A 16536-nucleotide genomic window follows, 5' to 3' on the forward strand; every position below is an offset into this window, starting at 1 on the left:
CAAAAGTGAATACATTGAACACAACGAAGACATCACAGGAGACAATCACCCACAAACAAACAGTGAGAATGCCCTACCTAAATATGACTCTTGATTAGAGGAAAATGCAAACCACCTGCCTCTAATCAAGAGCCATACCAGGCAAACCGAAACCAACATAGAAACAGATAACATAGACTGCCCACCCAAAACACATGCCCTGACCATAACACATAAAAACTAACATAAATAGGTCAGGACTGTTACAGTACCCCCCCCCCCAAGGTGCGAACGCCGGGCGCACCAGCACAAAGTCCAGGGGAGGGTCCGGGTGGGCAGTTGACCACGGTGGTGGTTCCGGTTCAGGACGCTGTCCCCGCACCACCATAGTCACTCCCCTCTTCTTTCTACCCCTTCCACTGACCACCCAAACATTACCTTCCCCTAAATAAACAGCTAGCACCGGAACAAGGGGCAGCACCGGGACAAGGGGTAGCACCGGGACAAGGGGCAGCACAAAAACAAGGGGCAGCACCAGGATAAGGACCATCACTGGAATAAGGGGCAGCACCGGGACAAGGGGCAGCACCGGGACAAGGGGCAGCACCGGGACAAGGGGCAGCACCGGGACAAGGGGCAGCACCGGGACAAGGGGCAGCACCGGGACAAGGGGCAGCACCGGGACAAGGGGCAACACCGGGACAAGGGGCAGATCCCGGCTGAAGGACTCTGGCAGGTCCTGTTTGGACGGCTCTGGCAGGTCCATGCAGGCTGACGGCTCTCGACGCTCATGGCAGACTGACGGCTCTCTACGCTCATGGCAGGCTGACGGCTCTCGACGCTCATGGCAGGCTGACGGCTCTCGACGCTCATGGCAGGCTGACGGCTCTCGACGCTCATGGCAGGCTGACGGCTCTCGACGCTCATGGCTCTCTGACGGCTCTCGACGCTCATGGCTCTCTGACGGCTCTGGCTGCTCATGGCTCTCTGACGGCTCTGGCTGCTCATGGCTCTCTGACGGCTCTGGCTGCTCATGGCTCTCTGACGGCTCTGGCTGCTCATGGCTCTCTGACGGCTCTGGCTGCTCATGGCTCTCTGACGGCTCTGGCTGATCATGGCTCGCTGGCGGCTCTGGCAGATCCTGTCTGGTTGGCGGCTCTGGCAGATCCTGTCTGGTTGGCGGCTCTGGCAGATCCTGTCTGGTTGGCGGCTCTGGCAGATCCTGTCTGGCGGGCGGCTCTAGCGGCTCCTGTCTGGCTGACGGCTCTAGCGGCTCCTGTCTGGCGGATGGCTCTGTAGGCTCATGGCAGACGGGCGGCTTTGCAGGCTCATGGCAGACGGGCGGCTTTGCAGGCTCCTGGCAGACGGATGGCTCAGATGGCGCTGGGGAGACGGATGGCTCAGATGGCGCTGGGGAGACGGATGGCTCAGATGGCGCTGGGGAGACGGATGGCTCAGATGGCGCTGGGGAGACGGATGGCTCTGGCCGTATACGGCGCACTGTAGACCTGGTGCGTGGTGCCGGAACTGGAGGCACCGGGCTAATGATAAGCACCTTCCTACTAGTGCGTGGAGCAGGGACAGGGCACACTGAACTCTCAAAGCGTACTCTATACCTGGTGCGTGGTACCGGCACTGGTGGCACCTGGCTGAGGGCACGCACCTCAGGACTAGTACGGGGAGAAGTGACAGTGTGTACAGGACTTAGGAGACGCACAGGTGGCTTAGTGCGTGGGGCCGGAACTGGAGGCACTGAACTGGATACACGCACTATAGGGAGAGTGCGTGGAGGAGGAACAGGGCTCTGGAAATGCACTGGTAGCCTAGTGCGTAATGTAGGCACTGTAGGTACTAGGCTGGGGCGGGGAGGTGGCGCCGGAAATACCGGACCGTGCAGGCGTACTGGCTCTCTTGAGCATTGAGCCTGCCCAACCTTACCTGGTTGAATGCTCCCGGTCGCCCTGCCAGTGCGGCGAGGTGGAATAGCCCGCACTGGGCTATGCAGGCGAACCGGGGAAACCATGCGTAAGGCAGGTGCCATGTATGCCGGCCCGAGGAGACGCACTGGAGACCAGACGCGTTGAGCCGGCCTCATGACACCTGGCTCAATGCCCAATCTAGCCCTACCAGTGCGGGGAGGTGGAATAACCCGCACTGGGCTATGCACACGTACAGGAGACACCGTGCGCTCTACTGCGTAACACGGTGTCTGCCCGTACTCCCGCTCTCCACGGTTAGCCTGGGAAGTGGGCGCAGGTCTCCTACCTGCCCTTGGCCCACTACCCTTTAGCCCCCCCCCAAGAAATTTTTGGGAGTTACTCACGGGCTTTTTCGGCTTCCGTGCAAGACGAGTCCCCTCATAATTCCGGTTACGAGCTTGATTCTCCGGCTTCCATCCACGTCTCCTAGCTGCCTCCTCATACCAGCGCCGCTCCGCCTTCGCTGCTTCCAATTCCTCCTTTGGACGGCGATATTCCCCTGGTTGAGCCCAAGGTCCTCTACCGTCCAAAATCTCCTCCCAAGTCCAAAAGTCCTTATTGCTCCGTCGATTTTTCCCATACCGCTTGGTCTCTGTATTTTGGTGGGTGATTCTGTAAGAGCTGTCGCTTTCCTCATCCTCGGAAGAGGTGAGGAGAGAAGGATCTTCAGACCAATATGCGGAGTCAGGGAAATATGCCATCTTTTTTTATTAATACGGAAACTGATGACACGAAAACAAACACTTTAACAAACTACAAAATAAGAAAACGACGTACACGCAACCTGAACATAAACTTACATGGACAAACGTAAACTCACGAACAGGAACGGACATCGAAACATACGAACAGCCAAACAGCTCCAAAAGTGAATACATTGAACACAACGAAGACATCACAGGAGACAATCACCCACAAACAAACAGTGAGAATGCCCTACCTAAATATGACTCTTGATTAGAGGAAAATGCAAACCACCTGCCTCTAATCAAGAGCCATACCAGGCAAACCGAAACCAACATAGAAACAGATAACATAGACTGCCCACCCAAAACACATGCCCTGACCATAACACATAAAAACTAACATAAATAGGTCAGGACTGTTACACTCAGATAGCAGTGATACCCTCATCCCTGTCAGACTCAGATAGCAGTAACAGACTCATCCTCCCAGACTCAGATAGCAGTAACAGCCTCATCCTCCCAGATTCAGAAAGCGGTAACAGCAGGTTTCTCGTGTTCTCTTCCCGTTTTCTGATCAGATGGCGCGACCAAACATGTACTAGCTGTTTCCTGCTCATCACTTACCTGTTGACAGCTGGGTTGCATAGTGTCCTGTATGTTCCACTGGTCCCTCAGACAGATTTTACTTTTTTATTTCACCTTTATTTAACCAGGTAGGCTAGTTGAGAACAAGTTCTCATTTACAACTGCGACCTGGCCAAAATAAAGCAAAGCAGTGCGACACAAACAACAACACAGAGTTACACATGGAATTAACAAGCATACAGTCAATAACACAATAGAAAAAAAGAAAGTCTATGTACAGTGTGTGCAAATAGCGTGAGGAGGTAGGCAATAAATAGGCCATAGTAGCGAGGTAATTACAATTTAGCAGATTAACACTGGTGTGATAAATGAGCAGATGGTGATGTGAAAGTATAGATACTGGTGTGCATAAGAGCAGAAAAGTAAATAAAAACAATATGGGGATGAGGTAGGTAGATTGGGTGGGCTATTTACAGATGGACTATGTACAACTGCAGCGATCGGTTAGCTGCTCAGATAGCTGATGTTTAAAGTTGGTGAGGGAAGTATAAGTCTCCAGCTTCAGCGATTTTTGCAATTCGTTAACAGTCACTGGCAGCAGAGAACTGGAAGGAAAGGCGGCCAAAGGAGGTGTTGGCTTTGGGAATGACCATTGAGATATACCTGCTGGAGCTCGTGCTACGGATGGGTGTTGTTATCGTGACCAGTGAGCTGAGATAAGGCGGAGCTTTACCTAGCATAGATTTATAGACGACCTGGAGCCAGTGGGTCTGGCGATGAATATGTAGCGAGGGCCAGCCAACTAGAGCATACAGGTCGCAGTGGTGGGTGGTATAAGGGGCTTTGATAACAAAACGGATGGCACTGTGATAGACTGCATCCAGTTTGCTGAGTAGAGTATTGGAAGCTATTTTGTAGATGACATCGCCGAAGTCGAGGATCAGTAGGATAGTCAGTTTTACGAAGGTATGATTGGCAGCATGAGTGAAGGATGCTTTGTTATGAAATAGAAAGCCGATTCTAAATTTGATTTTGGATTGGAGATGTTTAATATGAGTCTGAAAGGAGAGTTTACAGTCTAGCCAGACACTTAGGTATTTGTAGTTGTCCACATATTCTAGGTCAGAACCGTCCAGGGTAGTGATGCTAGTTGGGCGGGCGGGTGCCGGCAGTGAATGGTTGAAAAGCATGCATTTGGTTTTACTAGCGTTTAAGAGCAGTTGGAGGCTACGGAAGGAGTGTTGTATGGCATTGAAGCTCGTTTGGAGGTTAGTTAACACAGTGTCCAAAGAAGGGCCAGATGTATCCAGAATGGTGTCGTCTGTGTAGAGGTGGATCAGGGAATCACCCGCAGCAAGAGCGACATCATTGATATATACAGAGAAAAGAGTCAGCCCGATAATTGAACCCTGTGGTACCCGCATAGAGACTGCCAGAGGTCCAGACACACTGAACTCTATCTGAGAAGTAGTTGGTGAACCAGGCGAGGCAGTCATTTGAGAAACCAAGGCTGTTGAGTCTGCCGATAAGAATATGGTAATTGACAGTCGGGAAAGCCTTGGCCAGGTCGATGAATACAGCTGCACAGTATTCTCTCTTATCGATGGCGGTTATGATATCGTTTAGTACCTTGAGCGTGGCTTAATTGCACCCGTGACCAACCGGATTGCACAGCGGAGAAGATACGGTGGGATTCGAAATGGTCAGTGATCTGTTAATTAACTTGGCTTTCGAAGACTTTAGAAAGGCAGGGCAGGATGGATATAGGTCTGTAACAGTTTGGGTCTTGTGTCACCCCCTTTGAAGAGGCTTTCCAATCTTTAGGGATCTCGGACGATACGAAAGAGAGATTGAACAGATTGGTAATAGGGGTTGCAACAATGACGGCGGATAGTTTTAGAAAGAAAGTGTCTAGATTGTCTCGCCCAGCTGATTTGTACAGGTCCAGGTTTTGCAGCTCTTTCAGAACATCTGCTATCTGGATTTGGGTGAAGGAGGAGCTGGGGAGGCTCGGGCAGGTAGCTGCGGGGAGGGGCAGAGCTGTTGGCCGGGGTTGGGGTAGCCAGGAGGAAAGCATGGCCAGACGTAGAGAAATGCATATTGAAATGTTCGATTATCACGGATTTATTGGTTGTGACCGTGTTACCTAGCCTCAGTGCAGTGGGCAGCTGGGAGGAGGTGCTCTTGATCTCCATGGACTTTACAGTGTCCCAAACCTTTTTGGAGTTAGAGCTACAGGATGCTAATTTCTGTTTGAAAAAGCTAGCCTTTGCTTTCCTGACTGACTGCGTGTATTGGTTCCTGACGTCCTTGAACAGTTGCATATCGCGGGGACTGTTCGATGCTATTGCAGTCTGCCCTAGTATGATTTTGTGCTGGTCAAGGGCAGTCAGGTCTGGAGTGAACCAAGGGCTATATCTGTTCTTAGTTCTACATTTTTTGAATGGGGCATGCTTATTTCAGATGGTAAGGGAATTACTTTTAAAGAACGAACAGGCATCCTCGACTGACGGGATGAGGTCAATATCCTTCCAGAATACCCGGGGCAGGTCGATTAGAAAGGCCTGCTCGCAGAAGTGTTTTTGGGAGCGTTTGACAGTGATGAGGTGTGGTCGTTTGACCGCAGACCCATAGCGGATACAGGCAATGAGGCAGTGATCGCTGAGATCCTGTTTGAAAACATCAGAGGTGTATTTGGAGGGCAAGTTGGTCAGGATAATATCTATGAGGGTGCCCATGTTTACGGATTTAGGGTTGTACCTGGTGGATTCCTTTATGATTTGTGTGAGATTGAGGGCATCTAGCTTAGATTGTAGGACTGCCGGGGTTTTAAGCATATCCCAGTATAGGTCACCTAACAGAACGAACTCTGAAGATTGATGAGGGGCAATCGATTCACATATGGTGTCCAGGGCACAGCTGGGAGCTGAGGGGGGTCTATAACAGGAGGCAACAGTGAGAGACTTACTTCTGGAGAGATTCATTTTTAAAATTAGAAGTTCGAACTGTTTGGGCATAGACCTGGTAAGTATGACAGAACTTTGCAGGCTATTTCTGCAGTAGATTGTAACTCCTCCCCCTTTGGCAGTTCTATATTGACGGAAAATGTTGTAGTTGGGTAGATGGGTTGGGTAGTGTCCTGTATGTTCCACTGGTTCCACAGACAGATGGGTTGGGTAGTGTCCTGTATGTTCCACTGGTCCCTCAGACAGATGGGTTGGGTAGTGTCCTGTATGTTCCACTGGTCCCTCAGACAGATGGGTTGGGTAGTGTCCTGTATGTTCCACTGGTCCCTCAGACAGATGGGTTGGGTAGTGTCCTGTATGTTCCACTGGTCCCTCAGACAGATGGGTTGGGTAGTGTCCTGTATGTTCCACTGGTCCCTCAGACAGATGGGTTAGGTAGTGTCCTGTACGTTCCACTGGTCCCTCAGACAGATGGGTTGGGTAGTGTCCTGTACATTCCACTGGCCCCTCAGACAGATGGGTTGGGTAGTGTCCTGTATGTTCCACTGGTCCCTCAGACAGATGGGTTGGGTAGTGTCCTGTATGTTCCACTGGTCCCTCAGACAGATGGGTTGGGTAGTGTCCTGTATGTTCCACTGGTCCCTCAGACAGATGGGTTGGGTAGTGTCCTGTATGTTCCACTGGTCCCTCAGACAGATGGGTTGGGTAGTGTCCTGTATGTTCCACTGGTCCCTCAGACAGATGGGTTGGGTAGTGTCCTGTATGTTCCACTGGTCCCTCAGACAGATGGGTTGGGTAGTGTCCTGTATGTTCCACTGGTTCCTCAGACAGATGGGTTGGGTAGTGTCCTGTACATTCCACTGGCCCCTCAGACAGATGGGTTGGGTAGTGTCCTGTATGTTCCACTGGTCCCTCAGACAGATGGGTTGGGTAGTGTCCTGTATGTTCCACTGGTCCCTCAGACAGATGGGTTGGGTAGTGTCCTGTATGTTCCACTGGTCCCTCAGACAGATGGGTTGGGTAGTGTCCTGTATGTTCCACTGGTCCCTCAGACAGATGGGTTGGGTAGTGTCCTGTATGTTCCACTGGTCCCTCAGACAGATGGGTTGGGTAGTGTCCTGTATGTTCCACTGGTCCCTCAGACAGATGGGTTGGGTAGCGTCCTGTATGTTCCACAGGTCCCTCAGACAGATGGGTTGGGTAGCGTCCTTTATGTTCCACAGGTCCCTCAGACAGATGGGTTGGGTAGTGTCCTGTATGTTCCACTGGTCCCTCAGACAGATGGGTTGGGTAGTGCCCTGTATGTTCCACTGGTCCCTCAGACAGATGGGTTGGGTAGTGTCCTGTATGTTCCACTGGTCCCTCAGACAGATGGGTTGGGTAGTGTCCTGTATGTTCCACTGGTCCCTCAGACAGATGGGTTGGGTAGTGTCATATGTTCTTAGCGCTCAGTATTCATCATGTGTGCATTAATATGTGGTTAATACAGAGCTATAGGAATACTGAATTACACATCAGCCACACTGACCTTTTTTGAATTACAGAGGCAATTGTGCACAACAGTAAGAATAGTTTTTAACAGGAAGTGCCAAGATGGAATCTACCGTAAGGAGAATGGATCTCCTGCTCCCTCCTGTCCTGTTGACGTCCTCTGCATTAGTGTTCTGTACTATAAGCACCCAGCACTGAACAAAACTCTTTATCTTTACCTCTCTCTAACGACACAACGCTCTCACTTTATCTCTCGTTCTCTCACTTACTGTCTCGGCTCTCCCTCTCTTGTGCATACACAAACAAACGAACACACACAGATACACTCATTTGGCATGTCGGTCCAGTCTTAATGTGGCTAACTCTTGACGTATCCTCACCATATACATCCTGATCAGGCCTCACTCTCTACTCTCTGATGCAACCCAGTCAGCTGTGGGCCATGCTGATATCTGAAGGTTGTTTCTGATGTCTAGTCTAATTTAAAACTAAGGACAGAGAAACGGACCAGTCTGGTCTGACTGTGCTCCATGGTGCCACATTCATCTGTCGGACAAGTTACTGTAGTGATATACAGTCCTCTCCCAGAGATGGTGGATCTGACTAGCAATAATGCAACATCTTCGCTTGCCACACAGTGGACGAAAGCTTTTACCAATGAGAAAGGAGACATCACATGACGTAAAAGAAAGTCTCTTTTCTTCCCCTCGCCAACTTTCAAGAACAGCGATTGCTGATTGCTCTCTGCAGCACTTTGCAAATTGCCCTGTAATTGTGTTTGGGGGGAAAATGTTCTTTTCACCACTGCATTTTCATATTTCTCCCCCAGGGAGACGGCACCATTATTGTAAAGACATATTGAAGGAGAGCCTTTTCTTGTAATGAACATTTCTTCAAAATATAAAGGATCTTGAGAAAAATTGCAGAAGCGAATGTGTCATTCTGTATACATAAGTCATATGAAAAGCATATTTCTTGAAACAGAGTGCTCAGGGTCTGCCTTAATACGGTAACACCTTTGCCTCACAGACTTGGATGCTGTAATATACCACAACAGACCAGACTGATTTCATCATGAAAGTCACTCTGAGTATGTCAGTTATGGTTGTGGCTTTCCCTGGGGTCAGTTCATAAGCATTCCATTTCTATTGTTTACCTTGTTCTATTCTATTCTCCTGCATTTTAAGCAATGTCTGTTTGCCTTGTTTGGTGTAATCTGTTTGGACAATGCTGAGACAAACTAAAGCCTGTCTCTGGGAGATGCTTGTGCTCTGTGTGCTGTGTGTTTCAATGAGTCAAAAAGGGGGTCTGTTCATAAGGCTGTTTATATAGGATTCAAAGCCATTGCAGGAGGAAAGGGAGATATGTCCCAGTGAGTTTCTGAACCCTTGGAATGAACTGTACATTTGAAGCACTGTAATTGAAAGTCAGATTGTATTGTGACTTGGCTTGTAAATGAGCAATGTGGACGACTAACAGTTAATCTTCCTTTTGTTTGACAGAAGTGAGTACTACTGTGCTGGTAGTTCTCTGAGGCAGACCACATGTGAATCTGCTACATGGAGTATGCCTGGACCCTGGGCCAATCTGTGGGCCTGACCATGGGGATCTCATTAGTACCGGCACTGTTAATTGGCTACTGCTGTCAGATACTGTATTAGCATAGAGTTCTAATGCAGGCTGCACAGGACAAAATCCTTTGTTTCATATGCAGGGTAAAAGAAATCAATGGCTACTCAGTCTTGTGGACAGCAATTGTATGTTTTTTGCACTGGTCGAAATTGTTTTCATTGCTTGAAACCTTCCTTTCTCCATCTTTCCATTTCTCTGCTAAAGAAAGGCCTGGATGATCTGTGGGTATCCACTGGTAATCTCTCTGACATCTTAGGTTTTACTGTAAGGAGACTTTGTCCACTGATAACCTTATTGTTTCAAGCGGCTAACCATATTTCCTTGTCATAGGGAATTGAGCTGGGCACTTATCACCTCTCTCCTCGCCTCTCCTCTCCTCTCTCTCATCTCACTCCATCCAGCAGACGTTTAATTACAGAGAAGGCCCAGGACCCTGTTTCTTCATCACGCCCCATCCGCCCTCAGGACAACATTTAATGATGAGGAATCCTCTTGGAAGGGTCAGGAGAAGGTCGTTTGTGAGTCTGTTTTTTTCAGGGCTTCATCATAGAGCTGTTTTCTAGCTCTCCGGTTTTGGCATTCAAGCACAGGATGTTGTGTCCTGAATTTGAGCATCCATGTGATTATTCTTGATTTAGGAAGAATCTCCCACAACTTTACCATCATCATGCATTCACAGTACTGAACATGTAGTCCTCAGCTGAACGGGACCAGGAAAGGAATTAGATTGAGGGGAAACATATTTAAAATAACAAAATAAAGTAACACTTCTAATGAGCCACGGTAGTAAATGCAATTAGATGACAGGAAGGTGTCTGATGTAGTCAGATGCACTGTGTGTTTACAGTGGCGTGTACAACTCATAATTGGGAAATTATGAAAGATCAACAGAAACAGCTGCCATCATAAAAACGCTGACGCCTCCGATAGCCATAACCAGCCACCCACACACACAGCTAGCTACATCGGGAGAGAGAATGGCGTCGATGGAGATGGCTGCCGTTTTACGATCCCGTAACCAATTGTTCTATTGTGGATGTTTTTTCACGTTATTTGTAACTTATTTAGTACATAATGTTTCTGCCACTGTGTCTTATGACCGAAAAGAGCTTCCAGATATCAGGACAGCGATTACTCACCCCATACTGGAGGAATACTTTTTCTTCAACGAGTCGGACGGGAAGAATTTACTTCAGACGCCCTTCATCCCCGTCATTAGCAGGAGAAAGAGACGGAGGTATCGAAGACGAAGTTCCGGGTGCCTTGTAAGGATCCGACGCCGAGAGGGTAATCTACTTTTACCATTCTACAGTGGTAGGCCTGATTATGGCGATGAGACAGCCTATAAGGAGGAGGTCAGACACCTGGCCTTGTGGTGCCAGGACAACAACCTCTCCCTCAACGTGATCAAAAAGAAGATGATTGTGGACTACAGGAATAGGAGGACCGAGCACGCCTCCATTCTCATCGTCGGGGCTGCAGTGAAGCAGGTTGAGAGCTTCAAGTTCCTTGGTGTCCACCTCACCAACAAACTATCATGGTCCAAACACACTAAGACAGTCGTGAAGAGGGCACAACAAAGTCTATTTCCCCTCAAGAGACTGAAAAGATTTGGTATGGGTCCTCAGATCCTCAAAAAGTTCTACAGCTGCACCATCGAGAGCATCCTGACTGGTTGCATCACTGCCTGGTATGGCAACAGCTCAGCCGCCAACCGCAAGGCACTACAAAGGGTAGTGCGTACGGCCCAGTACATCACTGGGGCCAGCTTCCTGCCATCCAGGACCGCTATACCGGGCGGTGTCAGAGGAATGCCCTAAAAATTGTCAAAGACTCCAGCCACCCTAGTCATAGACTGTTCTCTCATCTACTGCACCTCAAGCGGTACCGGAGCGCCAAGTCTAGGTCCAAAAGGCTTAAGACTCCAGAACAGCTAATCAAAGGGCTACCCAGACCCCTCTTTTACACTGCTGCTACTCTCTGTTTATTATCTATGCATTGTCACTTTAAGTCTACCTACATGTACATATTACCTCCATTACCTCGACTAACCTGTGCCCCTGCACATTGACAGTGTACCGGTACCCCCTGTATATTGCCTCGCTACTGTTATTTTACTGCTGCTGTTTAATTATTTGTTTACTTTTATTTTACCTTTTTTACTTAACACTTTTTTCCCCTTAACTTCTTAAAGCGTTGTTGGTTAAGGGCTTGTCAGTAACCATTTCACTCTAAGGTCTACACCTGTTGTATTCGGCGCATGTGGCAAATACAATTTGATTTGATTTGACATCGTCGCACCAAAAGACTCAGAATCACTTGTAAAAGTTTAGAGAGAATCTACCTTGTTAGCTGTCTTTTTCCTTGTAATGACCATAACACATGGAGAGGTAAAAACAATAAAATATTAGCTTCAAAAGTGGAATTTTGTTAAAGACTGCTGATCAAAGCATAAGCTTCTCTCCATAATCTCCGTACTCCATTCCTCCTCTCGCTCTCTCTGACTGTGTGTTGCTGTGTGTGTCACAGTGTGTTCATACAGCGTTCAGTGTGTGTTGATCTCCATAGAGACATGACACAAACACCTCTGTAACCCCCCCCCCCCCCCCCCCCCTGCCCCCTCCTGGCCACCCTACCCACCCTTTAAGCCTCTGTCTCTCAAGGGGGTCATACCCTGGGGCTGGGGGACAGTGTTACCTCACAAATTAATTTCTCCTCATATCCCTGTCTCCATTAAACAACTGTCAGTCTCCCAGGGATGTGCCTTCGTCTCTCCCGCATCCCTGTCTATACCCAGGCAGGAACACTAGTTATTTTTACCTGTGTTGTCAAGCACACCTACGTGCACCTAATGAACCTTTTATACAGTCACTGTCAGTCAGTTGTACTGGTAGTTATGCACTTACTTTATAAACATGTGCAAACTATACAAGCTAATGATTCAAGCAGGTGCACATACTGTACAGCTAAAGACAGGTACTGTATGTGCATCAGCAAGGAGAGCCGTGTCCCTACTGATAGAGGGGGGCCGAGGTGCACACCTGCTGTGGCACACAACAGGCCTCCTATCTTCACAGGCTGTTGATTCAGATTCTGCACAGAGCTGTGGTAAATGAGAAACATTGAAGACTGGCAGACAGACTGAACGGTGCCCATGATTGGAAATCTATGGTTGTACGTGCCGGGGAATACAATGAACACCTCTCTGTCTGCCTCTAAGAAATCACACCTAGGGTGTCTTGGACACTTTTCTTGATTTTCACTTTGTAGAAAGTATGGAGTACTTCATGCAGCGTTTTTTCAGGTAGCATAAGCGTATTATAGTATGTCTGTGTATGTGTTTGTGTGTGTGTGCGTATGCGTGTGCGTGCCTGTCACAACACACTACTTTGTATGATAGCAATGCATCTTGTGGTAATTGTGGCACCCTGCTTGTGTTTCTGGGAAGTGGACGAAGATAATGCTGTTCCATTTCATCAACAGCTGCCAGTAGATTACTGAATGAATCATCATTTTGGAATACCCGACTTTCAGTTTAGCATCGGATGGTGTGGTTTGTTTATTGATGAAACTTCTCTGATCAACAGAAATCTCACCAGGGGTCTGTATCAATCACTCATTCATTAGTTGGGGGTTCAAGTCTTGGTGCTGTTCTCATATCTCCCATATTTACTGTCACATCAATTCCCACTCCAGCCACCTAGCCTGTAATACCCTGGTGTAGATCCCAGCCTGTAGTACCCTGGTGTAGAACCCACCCTGCAGTACCCTGGTGTAGAACCCAGCCTGTAGTACCCTGGTGTAGAACCCAGCCTGCAGTACCCTGGTGTAGAACCCAGCCTGCGGTACCCTGGTGTAGAACCCAGCCTGCAGTACCCTGGTGTAGAACCCAGCCTGCAGTACCCTGGTGTAGAACCCAGCCTGCAGTACCCTGGTGTAGAACCCAGCCTGCAGTACCCTGGTGTAGCAGTGCATTAAATAGTCAGAGCTTGAAAGTTGTCTGCGATACCAAATATCTTTGGTGCTGAATGTGGCCTAGATGGGAATTTTAAAGTACTGAATTGTGAACTCAATTTCTCATGCACTCATCTTTATTCACTTTCCCCATTTTAGACTAGATATTCAAGATGATCCCCCTACTGTCCCATTTTTAAATGGAGGTTATTTCAGTCCTTTCATTTGTCAATCAGGACAGAGGTGCGTCTCCAGTGATGGGCCTGTGTCAGGCTGTAATTGTCAGCGTCCCTTTCTGGCCCAGACGCAGCCCATCATTTTGCATGTGAAAGGAGGCCGAGAGGTGAAGGCTGAATTGATACCCAAACCTCCTTTTGTTCTCTGACTCTTTGCCTCCCACTGCCAAGAGACTCGGGACTGGGAGCAGACACAGGGACAATCAATGAGGAGGGAGGGAGGGAGGGAGGGAGGGAGGGAGGGAGGGAGGGAGGGAGGGAGGGAGGGGTCAGGGTTCCCCAATGACATCTTCCTCATCTGGCAGGTCAATCTCCGAACAGCCAGCCAAGTGGGTCTACTCTGTTGTATTACCTACATGTCCTCTGGAACGTCCTCTCCCATATCCAGAGACTGAGGTGTTGGATTCTATTAAACTCTGGACACTTTCAGCAAAATCTATAATACTGAGCTATATTTTCAGTAGGTCTATTTGCATCCATATCTTGCAGCATTAGCAGTGAAATGTAAATCCGTGTACGATTCGATTTTCTACATATTCACAGACTGTTGCTTCCCCCTCACACTCAGCTACTGAAGAGGCTGTTGGGCTGAGAGAGAAATCTCTCATCACCTGGGTGCATTGCAGAGGGGAATCAGCCCTGTGTGTGTGTGTGTGTGTGTGTGTGTGTGTGTGTGTGTGTGTGTGTGTGTGTGTGTGTGTGTGTGTGTGTGTGTGTGTGTGTGTGTGTGTGTGTGTGTGTGTGTGTGTGTGTGTGTGTGTGTGTGTGTGTGTGTGTGTGTGTGTGTGTGTGTGTGGGTGGGTGGGTGGGTGGGTGGGTGGGTGGGTGGGTGGGTGGGTGGGTGGGTGAATAATGTGTGGCAGAGGGAGGCTGGTGGGTGAGTGGAGAGGCTAGAAGCTCTGATTAGACCAGCCACTGTTTCATACCTGAGAGAGATAATACAGCCCTGTTCTACCTCCCGTCTCTCCTACCTCCAATCCTAGGTATTTTTATCATTTACGTCTCTCTCCTACCTCCAATCCTAGGTATTTTTACCATTTACGTCTCTCATCTACCTCCAATCCTAGGTATTTTTATCATTTATGTCTCTCATCTACCTCCAATCCTAGGTATTTTTATCATTTACGTCTCCTACCTCCAATCCTAGGTATTTTTATCATTTACGTCTCTCTCCTACCTCCAATCCTAGGTATTTTTATCATTTACGTCTCCTACCTCCAATCCTAGGTATTTTTAAAATAATTTACGTATCAGTAATATGTTGGTTTTTCGTTTCACTGTGTAATCAAACAAGCACATTTTGTAAATTGCTCCTAAATGGAGTTTAATGTCCAGTATAGTGAAGTGCTTCCTATTTGATCACTGTAATGAATCTTTCCAGATGGTAGTACCATTTTAGTAGAGCAGATATTATGGAGTATTTTGTGATGTCCTTGTCCCGATCATTACAGTTCACAGTGTTTGGCAGGAGAAGTTAGTCTGGAGAAATAACATAATTTAATGTAGAATGATACAATTAACTATTCACAGATTTTCCCTTTCCATTCCCTTATTTGGTGGTTCAGGATGCATTATGGTTAATTGTTCCTCAACTCTAATAAAATGACACATTTTAACAAAATACAAATTAATTAAATATTTTTCATGCCCCTCCATTTCCTATGGAAAGTTGCTCCAAGTGTATCAAACATCCTCTTAACTTTGGCCTCAAGGTAACATTCTGTGTTCCAGTCACAGCTGCCCCTTCCCTCCTCACCCCCTTTTTCCATTGGAGTCAAAACAACCTGGACAGTGATTCTCCAGAGACAGATATAAGTATAGTCTTCTACTCGTCCTGCGATACTATCCACTGTGTTTTTAGGAAATGAAAAGCTGCTATGTATTTATGAGCTGTTCTTATCTCCCACCAGTGATGTTGTCCCACCTGCTGCAGGCAGGGCCATACCTAATGACTGAGGATAAGAACCACTAGGGGCCATTGGAGGATAGGATTACTGTCTAGACTTGAGGACTGTTTCTGCTTCATGGAAATAGTAAGCAGAAAGATTAGAAGAGGAAACAGACTCTCATACATTGTATATCATACCTGATCTGAATTATGGCAGAGCTTTGGTGAACACAAAACATTTTTTCCATCCTAGACCTCACTGTCGAGCTGTTTTCTTTAGAATCCATTTTCTTTCCAACGTGTCCCACATCTGTGCAGTGTATCAGTTCACTCTGGCCATTCTAACATACAAAGTACACAGAAAACATCAGCATCCATTTTGTTTTTCTATAACCTGACAACTGCTCTTAGCATCTCCTCTGAGAAAACCTGTTTACAGTGATATAAGGGATGTACTTGAACTAATCAAATCACATTTTATTGGTCACATACACATGGTTAGCAGATTTTAATGTGAGTGTAGCGAAATGCCTGTGCTTCTAGTTCCGACAGTGCAGTAATATCTTACAAGTAATCTAACAAATTCACAACGACTGCATCTTGCCTATGGCTGTGTGGCATAGGCAAGATGCAACAGATGGTATAGAATACATATGAGATGAGTAATGAAGGATATGTAGACATTATTAAAGTGGTGTTATTTAAAGTGACTAGTGATACCTTTATTAAATCAATTTATTAAATGTTTTAAAGTGGCCAGAGATTTGAGTCTGTATGTTAGAAGCACTCTATGTTAGTGATGTTTGATAAACAGTCTGATGGCCTTGAGATAGAAGCTGTTTTTCAGTCTCTCGGTCCCAGCTTTGATGGACCTGTACTGACCTCGCCTTCTGGATGATAGTGGGGTGAACAGGCAGTGGCTCGGTGATTGTTGTCCTTGATGATCGTTTTGGCCTTCCTGTGACATTGGGTGCTGTAGGTAACATGGAGGGCAGGTAGTTTGCCCCCGGTGATGTGTTTTGCAGACCACACTACCCTCTGGAGAGCCTTGCGGTTGTGGGCGGAGCAGTTGCCATACCAGGCGGTGATACAGCCCGACAGGATGCTCTCGATTTGAGCATCTGTTAAAGTTTGTTAGTG

Source organism: Salvelinus fontinalis, chromosome 24, assembly GCF_029448725.1.
Source record: "Salvelinus fontinalis isolate EN_2023a chromosome 24, ASM2944872v1, whole genome shotgun sequence".
NCBI classification, from domain to species: Eukaryota; Metazoa; Chordata; class Actinopteri; order Salmoniformes; family Salmonidae; genus Salvelinus; species Salvelinus fontinalis.